Source organism: Tupaia chinensis, unplaced genomic scaffold (assembly GCF_000334495.1).
Source record: "Tupaia chinensis unplaced genomic scaffold, TupChi_1.0 Scaffold144269_1, whole genome shotgun sequence".
NCBI classification, from domain to species: Eukaryota; Metazoa; Chordata; class Mammalia; order Scandentia; family Tupaiidae; genus Tupaia; species Tupaia belangeri.
This window is the reverse complement of record NW_006204127.1, coordinates 630,890-641,926: the sequence shown is the minus strand read 5'-3', so window position 1 is coordinate 641,926 and position 11,037 is coordinate 630,890. Positions and strand designations below refer to the sequence as shown.

At 39.4% G+C, this 11,037-nt stretch overlaps 1 long non-coding RNA gene across 1 annotated transcript in view; it reads left to right on the top strand.

The window, feature by feature from the left end:
* Positions 1–9,107: 9,107 nt before the first annotated feature.
* LOC114005688 (uncharacterized) overlaps positions 9,108–11,037 on the top strand; it is a 35,558-nt gene continuing 33,628 nt past the window's right edge. Inside the window, exon 1 of the long non-coding RNA XR_003547528.1 lies at positions 9,108–9,242. This is a non-coding gene — a long non-coding RNA (uncharacterized LOC114005688). The remainder of the gene's footprint in view (positions 9,243–11,037) is intronic.

The following is an 11,037-nucleotide window of genomic DNA, read 5'->3' as shown; positions in this document are numbered from 1 at the left end:
TGACAGACCTCCCACTATTAAATATTCATGATCACCTCTGGTAATAAAAATAACACCTAACCCAGTCCCAAATGCAGCAGTTGCTACCTAGCAACCTGCCCGCCCCAAAGCCTTTTGGCTGTACTTCTTTTCTGAAATCTTTTTTTCCTATTCTCTTTTCTACCTAGGGAGAGGTCTCTAATTTTAGTGATCTGGACCCAAAGAACCAAAGACTTCACAGCACAGCTCAACAATCTGCCATCCTATGACAATATGAGATCCAGATGTTCTAATTTAGTATGCAGAAAGACTGATTTAGGAATATCGAAGCTCTTGAGAAAATTCTAATGTCAGTTTTTAATAAGTTCTTCCCATTTATCTAAATACTTGCAGGTCAAGGCACCGTATCTGTCACACATAGAGATAGCTAAGGTGCTCCCAAAGGGTCATAATTTTTGTTCCTTTTAAACTATACATGTCTTATTTACCATGTTTATCCCTTTTTAAAAGGAGAATCTGGCCTGTGGAAATCTAAGGATTTTAATGTGGTGGACTAGTGTTGCTGCTTTTTTGAGCATCTCTCCACTTTTAGTCACTGTTGTGTTGAGATCAATCTTTTTTTTGAATTTATTTATTTTTCTTTAAATTTATTTATTTACATTCATTCACTGTACATCATTACAGCAAACAAAATGAGATTTCCCATCCAGAATACACTGTATATTGGCTCAGTCAAGCACATCAGCATACTTGTTATCATCAACAAATAATTTTCCATTTCTTGTTTCCTGTATATTTTTGCCATTCTTGATTCCCTATCTCTCACCATCTGCCATGTCCCTCCCTCCTCCCACACTGTCTCTGGTATCCACAGTTGCTTTCTATGCCTTTCCCCTCATTTTATTTATTCGCTAAAAAAATTAATCTAAATACTTTCAACAGCAAGTGCAGCTGATATATACATATCCATGAACCCAAATCTGACCCTGGGCATAAACTTCAGTGAGTAGAATGAACATACAACAAAGGAGCACCCATCTGGGACTATATAGCTTACTGAAGTCCTTAAATATGCATTTTTTAAAAATTTCATGAAAAAGTTTTCATGATTTTTATTTCTTAAATAATATAACTATTTTCAATAGCAAGTTCAGCTGGTAATTTCAAGAAAAGCAGTTTTGAATTGGTAAGGAAATTTCCTTAAACCTTAAAGCCTGGAAACAGGTAAGTATCCTTTTCAAATAGTAGGTATATGAAACTATTGACAGCTCAAGACAGGACAAAAACTCTTAAAACTGGACAACAAAGCCTAGAAGAAAAGCAGCAGTATTTTAGTCAAAAATCACAAAATGCTATTTCACCAATTTAGTCTCATGTACTTAATTTATCTTTTGTTGTGGTTCAATCTTCCCGATTAAATTCTGGGATATAATATTCAACTCCAGACTTGTCTCTACAATTAAGTTGGCCATCTTCTTAGTTTTTGAACTCTTATTTCTGTGTGACTACATTTAATTTTCCAGACGTAGCACTCCCTTGAGAACTTCTTGGAGATCTGGTCTGGTGCTGGTAAATTCTTTCAGGTTTTGTTTATCTGAGAATGTTCTTGTCTTTTCTTCCTATATGAAGGACAATCTTGCTGGGTACAGTATTCTTGGTTGAAATTGCTTTTCCCTTAACACTTTGAATATATTTTCCCATTCTTGCCTTGCTTGCATTGTTTCCGATGAGAATTCTGCTGTTGGTCTGATGGGATATCCTTTGTAGGTAACTTGCTGTTTCTCTACTGCCAACCTTAGTATCTTGTCTTTGTCTGTGGTTTTGGTCAGTCTGGCTATAATGTCTTGGAGAAGATCTTCTTGGGTTGATTCTATCTGGGGTCCTTTTTATTTCTTGGGATTGGATCTTTGAGCGCCTCTGTAGGTTTGGAAAGTTTTCTTGCAGGATTTCATGGAATAGATTATCAATACCCTTTATGAGTCTCTTTGCCCTCTGGGATGTCAATTATCCGGATGTTTGGATGTTTGATGATATCTAGTATTATTCAATTATATTATTCTCAAATTTTGGGGTAATTTTCTCAGACTTCATGGTGGATTTTTCTAGGCCAGCAATTTTCTCTTCTACATGTGAGATTCTACTTTCTGTATGATCTAGTCTGCTTTTAATACTTTCAAGAGAGATTTTGACTTCCTGTATTATATTATATTCTTCATCTCTAACAATTCCTTTTGATTCTTTTGTAAAGTATGTAATTCCTCTTTCAGATCTTGCAAGAATTTCCTCACCTCTCAACACTCATCAGCCCCTTTTTCCTTTCTCTTCTGCAGTTCATGGTCTCTCTTTTCTTCCATCTCTGTTAGCTTCACCGCTATGAATGTTCTAAATTCTTTATCAGACATATCCATGATTTCCGTTGAACTGTCTGTGGATGAAGAGGAGCCATTATTTTCCCTTGCAGCAGAGGTATTTTCTTGTTTTTTTTTTTTCACATTTCTTGTTGTCCTGCGGTGATTTCTAATCATCTGATGGAAAAGTGTGTTTCTTCCCAAACTTGAAGTTCAATCTGAGCTCCAGAGGCATGCAGAAAAGGAAACAGAGAGAGAGAAACAACAGCAACAAAAACAACCAAGCAACAGAGAAAAAGACAAGAAAAAAATAAATAAAAAACTAAAAAAAAAACTAAAAAATTTTATTTTTATTTTTTTTAAAAAAGCAAATATTAGAAAACTATGTGGCACGCTTGCACATCGCGCGAAATCACTAGTTCTCAGTAGCCATGAAGGGGTTTTTAGAGGCCTGTGCCCTTGTCTCTCCAGGGTTGGGAGGGGAAGAGGGAATCATTAACAAGATAAAGGGAAAGGAAGCACTGAGAGCCCAGGGAGGTGTTATATCCTCTGTTGAGGATGTTTTGTGGTTTTGTCAACTGTGTTGGGGAGAGATGTTCACCTATTGAAATATCCATTTTGTAAGACAAATCATAATGTGATTGAATGTATAAAAGAAAATGAAATGAAAAATAAATTTTAAAAAATTTTAAAAAGGAAAAATTACAAAAAATGAGAAGACAGAGACAGAGACAGAGGTAGAGAGAGACAAGGACAGATACAGAGACAGGAGGCTGGAAAGTCTTCTTCCTACCACATGAGTTTGAGGGCCGGAGGCTGAATTATTAGTGGAAAATCTTCATTTTTCCTAGTCTCCTGAAATCACTTGAGATCAATCTTATGTGTCTCAGTTCCCTTCAAGAATTTAGCACTCTTGAAGGGGGCCCAAAAAACGCTTGAGTGGTCAGCTCTTATTTTCCTAGATGGCCCTGTTTTTAATTATTGTGCTTGAGATTCCTATAGGACCACTACTCTTCCTAAGAGGAGGAAACCACCCCTATTCCCCCTTTTAGACACTCCCTGTATGACTCCCCATCACCAGGGGTGCCTACCTGCAGGGAGGTAGACTCTAACCACAGTTCACTACATGAGAGTCCAGTGATGTAACTATTATGCCATCTGCTGGTCCCTGAAGCAGTTTTTCTTTTTTTGAGAGGTTTGCGTTATAGGGCATGTGCACTCTCCAGAAAGACAGCGAGACAGAGACAGAAAGTGAGAAATCACCCCCCCACCCCCAGAGGGATTGCCATGCCGCAATTCCTTCTACTCCTTTCAGGATCATGGGAATGCATGCACATGTGCCTGGCATGAGTTCAAGCAACTGGGTCCAGGACTCGAGTTGCAGTCAACTACATGGGAGTCCAGCAACATAGCCGTTATGCTAACTATTGGTTCCCCCTGAAGCAGTTTTAAGAAAGCAGAAGAGGAAAACCCTTTAAAATGCACTTATTTTTTAAAGAATGCACTCTCATACATTGGGTTTCTCTACCTTCACTATCCTTCCTTTGGAGGGGAGCAAACTGCTACCTGTTCACCTAAAAGGTGGTAAACCACTACACCATGCTTGGAGGAGAACAAACCACTACCTCTTTTTTGGAGGGGAACAAATTTGGGTTGCCCAGAAATAAACAAAAACAGATAAATAAACAAAAACCAGCTAAGAAATAAACCAGATCACCTACCAAATTTGAGGGAGATCCGGAACTCCCCCAAAGAAGAAATCTCCTTGCCGAACCTCCCCCGAGGAGAGGCTCAGAGCTGGAGGGGCACAACGGGCCCAATGTTGGTACCAGGCACTGGGTGCGAAGTGACCCCTCAGAAGATCTCCAGTCCATCTCTGGTCTTTTCACCATTTTTGTCAACAGAAACAGCCAACTCTACAAAAATAATAATGTGGTTTATTTCCAAGCAGAATATGAATGACCTAGGTCCACAGAGGAGACAAACATGCCTTTCCTGGGGTGATCAGGGGTTCCTTTTATTGATTTTGACAGTGGGAGACAAAGTTTGGAATTTAGTGAAAAGTTTTTCCATTGGTCTGGCCCTAAAATGCAGGACATTTGGAAGTGGGAGGAGGGGGCTTGTGGTTTATAGATGGTTTTTACAGTTTTTAGGTTGCTGTTTGAAAACGGAAGGTTGCTGAGATCAGAAAAGAAAGTGTGAGCTAAATAAGGAGGTATTATGTACATTACAAAGATACTATGCCAGGGACAGGATGTAGCAAGAATTCTGTTATCAGAATACTCTAAGTATATTTTCAGGGTCTCTCTTTCCTGCCTCAAAGATAGCTCAAACAAACACTGTGCAATGAACAAAAATATTCAATATATTGTTAAAGAATATCCACTCTGAATGTCTAGGGACTAAAATAGATACAGTCATGAAGGAGGCCAGCATGGGCCTGCCTGATAGAAGCATGCATTTAGGGGGAAGAAACCTACCAAATGGGTTATTTATTGATTTACGCCAGGTAATATTTGAGAATGATAAAGAGTTATAGAATAAAGAAGGGCTAAGGGTAATTGATGCAGGAAAATTATGATGCAGGAAGTCGGGGTGCTTGTGTCCAACATCCAATCCAAGAATATCAGTGAACCTGATTCTTTGTTACACTCTCATGAAGAATTAGAGATGTGGACACAGAGAAGGAATAGTGAAGTAGACTGTTCAGAAAGATAAGAAAAATCAGTGCTCTCAGACAGGGAGTGGGTGCCAGAACATGGGTTGCCAATGAAAAACTGAAATGAGGGGTTTTTATCTGTGTCAGTGGGGCTTTGTTTGGGCTTCTTGTTTTTATTTAAGCTTGTTCAGTCTCTGAGAAGCTGACTTTATGTGAGAAGAGAGAAGCAGCTTGAAGGACTGGCTATCATATTAAGGAGAAATGCCAGGTGGTTGACAAGCTGACTGCTGCTCAAAAGGACTGCAGGGAGTGAGTTGCTTGCAAGGGAGGGCTATTGTATGATGGAGGGAGGAGTTGAGTTGCAGAGTGTAAAATCCTAGGTTCTTTAGGTCCAGATCTCTATGAAACATCCTGAGACACAGAATGAACCACAAATGCATGTAAAGTAGGAAAACAGAAGTTCTAATAGAAAAGTAAAGATTTCTAATAGGGAGGAAATATACCCCATGCCTGAAAGGCTTGTGTGTGGGCAGCTACAAGATAAAGAAAACTGCACTGGGCATGAGATTAGGTGTTACTTTATCTAGGGGGTTGGGGGGTAGTAGCAGTGATGGTAATGAATATTTACTAAGGGAAGGTCTGTCACAGTATCTGGATTCTTTGGTTTTCCATGCTTTCCCTGCACTTGTGCATCTCTCTCAGGTAAGAAATTTAACCATCTAATTTTGCATGCTCAGGGTGGTCTTTGAAGAAATTAGCATCCATACCTGTTTGCACTGCACAGATGTTGACTTTGTGTGTGTTCATTTCCTCTATTTACCTACTCACTGGGTCTAATTCTTGCTTCATAGAGATGAAGAACTACTTTAAACAGAGAAGTCAGGAAGGGCCTCACAGGGGAAATATTGGGTCATCAGAAAAGTCATGACACATTTTTTTCAAAGATAAGCATAGAAAAATACACCATGACTTTTCCAACAACCAATAATTTAAGCTGAGACCTAAATGACAAGAAAGAGCAGCTGGCAGTGTAAAAACGTTCCAGGCAGAAGAAGCAGCAATGCAAAAGTCCTAAGGCAGGTGTGTTGCAAGGACAGACAGAACATCAATGTGGTTGAGTTATGGCCCAGCAAAGAAAGCATTGGAGGAAGCAGAGCAGAAAGAGAGACTAACAGAGAGGCAGAGGTCAGATCACAGAGGACTGTAACAAAACACTCTCATTTTATTTTAAATATAATCAGAAAGTATTGGAGAGTTTTAGACAAGAGAGTAATTGAATATAATGGGGAGAAGGCAGGTCCAAAACCTAAGTAGTAGTTGTGGTCAACAAAATGATGCAGCTGCTTCTTTATTCTTCCATTTTTCCAAATTCTTGAGAATCAGTTTTCTTTTGGTTCACCTACTGGGCTTTTGGTTCACCAGTGGGCTGGTGTGTAGTGGAGTGGCTTGGTTGGCAATTGCAACCAGTGGAGTGGGCTTGCAATTAGAGACAAGTTAGTTCCCTCTAAGGAAAAGCCAGGTGCAGTTCCTAAAGAAAGGGGAAGGAATTTGGAATAGTCCAAGATAGAAAGACTCAAAAGGTAATTCACAGACCACCACTTGGGAGCTCAATAGAAATGCAAATTATCTGGCAGAACCTTAGACCTATTGAATCAGAATGTCTAGGGGTGGGCCTCAGAAATCCACTTTGTGACAATTTCTTAAGCATGCCAAGTTTGCGAAGCACTGATCCAAACATGTCTATTCCAGGTTCCAAAATATAATAAAACTAGGACAAGGAGGTTAAAAGTTAAAAGAATAGGGACCAGCAGGTGGCGTGGTGGTTAAGGCGCTGGACACTCCCACATGGCTGACCAGGGGTCAAGTCCTGAATCTGGTGACTAGTTTCCTCACTTTCTCTCTCTCTCTCTCTCACTCTCACCCTCTGTCTCTCTTTGGTCTAATTAAAAAATAATAAGTGAATGAATAAATAAAATAAATAATTATTTTAAAAAAGTTAAAAGAATAGCTGTTAGGTTGAAATTAGGAAAAAATGTCTAAGTACCTAAAGGTTCAGTCACAGATAGCTGAGGAGCAGGAAGCTCCCTACTGGAGGATAGATTCAAGTAGGAACTCACTAGAAATTCACATAAAGTGACCTTTAAAGTCCCTTCCTAACCAGGGATCTCAACTATGATTTACTTCATATATCTCTGGGTCTTCAATTTAAAATATAACATTTCAGGACCAGCAGTTGGCATAATGGCTATGTCTCTGGACTCCCATGTAGTCAACCGTGGTTCGAGTCCCAGACCTGGTGGCTTAAACCCTCACCAGGCATGTGTATGTGCGTGCCCAAGATTCCAAGAGGAGAATGGAGGAGAAGGGATTGTGGCTTGGCCATCCCCCCTGGGGGGTGATTTCTCACTTTCTGTCTCTCTCTCTCTGTCTTTCTGGTGAGTGCACATGCCCTATAGCAAAAACCTCTCCAATAAATAAATAAATAAATACATACATACATACGTACATAAATTGTGGACAGAAGTCTGACTACTTTTCCTGTTTTTCCAAAACCTTTTCAAAAGGGACTGGGGAAGTCATGCCCCCAAACATTAACAGACCATTTATTTTCTATTAACAGAATTCTTCCTACCTGTTCTTGGCATAGTATCTTTGAGATGTATATTTCAACCGATTACAGTATATTATTTTGCTTATCTCTTCCCAAGACACAGAACTTCCCTTTTCCTTGAGATGTAGATTAAGCCTTTCTTTAATTAAGACACAGATCTTCCCTTCCAATCACCAACCTAAGAATTGTGGAACCCACCTGTAACCTTCAAGCCCCCCCATGTGTCCCGCCTTTTGGGGCCAGACCAATGGAAAAATCTTTTCACTAAATGTTGTCTGTCAATCTCAAAAACAAATAAAAGGAACCCCTGTACATGATTACCCTGAGAAAGGCATGTATGCCTCTTCTCCGGGCCTAGGTCACTCACAGTTGGCTTGGAAATAAACTGCATTAATTATTAATTATTATTTTTACAGTTGGTTATTTTTTTGTCGACAAAATAAATAAAATATAACACTTCTACTGTAAATTCACATTGAATTGTCCTTGAATAGAGAGAGTACATAGAACAGCTCATGTATTCTTATTCCAGTTGCAGAAGACACAACTGTTCTATGCTATTTGTAGCTGTCTTGACCTTGTTTAAACTGTCTCAAGAAGAGGTTAGGCTCTTGTCGGGGGGGCTAAGAAGCCTGGACACTGGAACTTTTCTAATGGGAGAGAGAGCACACCAAGTGCTCTTCCAAATAAAAGTTCTTTTTGGTGTCCAACATCTACACATTTACCTAGTCAGGATCACAAAGGTTGTCCCCACCGTCTGTTGGACCATGGAAACTTAGGGGGAAAAAAGTGAGAGACAAAGTAATAAATATTTATTGGACAGATATACAAATCAAAATAAAATAAAAACTTATGGAAAAACACACATGGTCATCAGTGCAAATTCTTTTTCAGAATTTGGATTTGCATTTCTTCTGATCTGAAATGATCCTGGAGAATTTAGATAGGATGAGGCATTTCTCTTTGCTCTCTCCATGCTTGGCTATGAGGATTACGTGTAGAGCATTTCCCAATCACTCATTTGGAAAATTCTCTTTCACAGAAGTAACATATTTCTTCAAAATAGACTTTAAGTCACTTTATAATGACTTCTGATTAAAAGTAAAACCACTCCTGATATTTCCCCTCTTCTCAAATGATCAGCATTGCTTCCAACCACCAACCTGATTTGTTTTCCCTTGCTTCTGCTTAGATCCAATGACACAGAAAAGCAATCAAATGTGGAGGGCACTGCTTATGGAAGTCATCTTGAGCTGGCCGCCATCTTGAGCTATCCACCATCTTGGAAACCATTAGGTTTCACTTCTTCATTGAGCAAACCATTTCTCAGAAATCATGTGACCTATTGTTCTCCAGTGGGGCGGTTGGGTTCCTAGGCAACAGGAGAGATCCACCCACACCAATGATTGGTTCATGCTGTTCTATCTCATTTGCATGTTGGGCAACCAATCAAGGCCCACCAGCCTGTATATAAGCTCGCTGTTCTTCCTCAATAAACAGAAGACTTGAAGACTTGATCAGTACCTTGTTTTGTCTCCACTCTGTGTGTCTGTGAGTGTTTGTCCCATCTCTCACTCTCTCCCCCAGGAAACCTGTTTGACCATCCTGTGAGTCAGGACAATCAAATGCTGGGGATGTAACAGAGGTACTATTCCTGGTTCTTATGGAAGGGCAATTCTAACTGATAAAGTCATTTTACTGTCACTTAGACCTGTAAAGGTACACTTTGACTATGAGGGAGAACTGTGAATCTCCCAGTTCATTCATCAATGTTCTGAATGTAAAAATGTGGAGAATTATAATGGCCTTTGGCAAAGCCTGCTATTTCAGTTCTTTTTTTTTTTTTTGTCCTTGATAGATATGTTATATTGCAAACCCCTAAGTATTTAGTTCTTCTCTGTCATGAACAAATTCTGAATCTTGACAAGTTTAAAATCTTTGTGGTAAGCATATAATTGTGTAGCATTATAAGGATGAGGTCTTCAAATCTATGGTGGAATACTAAAATGAAAAGTAAGCTGTAATGATGTAAAGAAAAATAATTTGATGGAGATAAATTTCAGTTGATGTGGTTTGTTTGTTCAGGGAGGGGTCAATCCCCATGATCTGTCATTTTGACTGGTTTATTGTTGATTAACTTCCTTTTCCATAAAGAGGGAAAAGAAATATTATTTTTTAGGTGGCAACAACTAAAAAATGTTATACATTTATATCCTGGGGAAATGAACAAGGCAATTAATTCAATGAAAGTTATATATACTGATCCAGGTCATTCTTCTCACTGATTCTAGAATTACTTTTCTAATCCTAAATTTGATTGAGTCACATTCACTGACACTCTTTGTCAAGCCCACACAACTGTGCAAACACGATGGACCAGAATTCAAGGATTTACTTCATCATTGGGCCCCACCTATCTCTCTGGCTTCATCCTTTGCCATTTCTTTCTCCTCACACACAATTTATACCTTAGTCACATTAAAGCATTTTCAGTCCTTCAACAGTCATATCTTTTCTATACTTGGATGTCTCCAATTCTCACCACTCTCCCCTTGCTCTGCCAGGAAGGTAAGTGAGAAAGCACCTTCCATGGGAGATGTCCACACTGCAATCCCTCTCTTCCATTCTCCTCTTGGGATTTTGAGTGCACATGCATGTGTACCCATCATGTGTTTCAAGCCACCAGGTCTGAGAATCCAGACTGGGAATCCAGGTACCTTAGCCACTGTACCACCAGCTAGTCCCAGAAATTTTTTTTTAAAGAGGTTTTTGCTATAAGGTGCATGCGTTCACTAGACAGAGAGAGACAGAGAGACAGAAAGTGAGAAATCTCCCCCCAGGGTGGATGGCCACGCTGCAATCCCTTTTCCTCTGTTCTCCTCTCGGGAACTGGGGCACGCACACACACACCTGGCATGAGTTTTAAGCCACTAGCTCTGGGATCCAAACCTCGGTGGACTACATGGGAATCCAGTGGCATAGCTATTATACTGGTCCCAGAAAATGTTTTTGAATGTAATAAGATACTTAGAAATCAATCTACCAAAAAATATTTTTCTATAATGATCATGCTGTTAATGTTAAATGCCTAAGAATTGCTCACACAACATATATCCACAGCTATGATAAATACAAAAGAGCCAAACAACATGATCTCTCTTCTTTCCAGAACACTGTCTTACACACTTTACCCTCTATAGATAAATCCTTGAAAATTGAAGTAAATACCTACTTTATGCCCATTAGATTTCCCTGGCAAGAATAAAATCTTCCTTGGATTCTGCAAAACGTAGCAGAAAGTAGACCTGAGCTAGGGAACCTGTACCTGTCAACTTCCTGTTTTGTCTTCCTCCTAAAATCAATGTATGCTCACTTGTCCTGAAGCTGATATTATACCTCAAGCCTGAAGGTTGTAATGGAGCTAGAGGAATAGTAGGGAA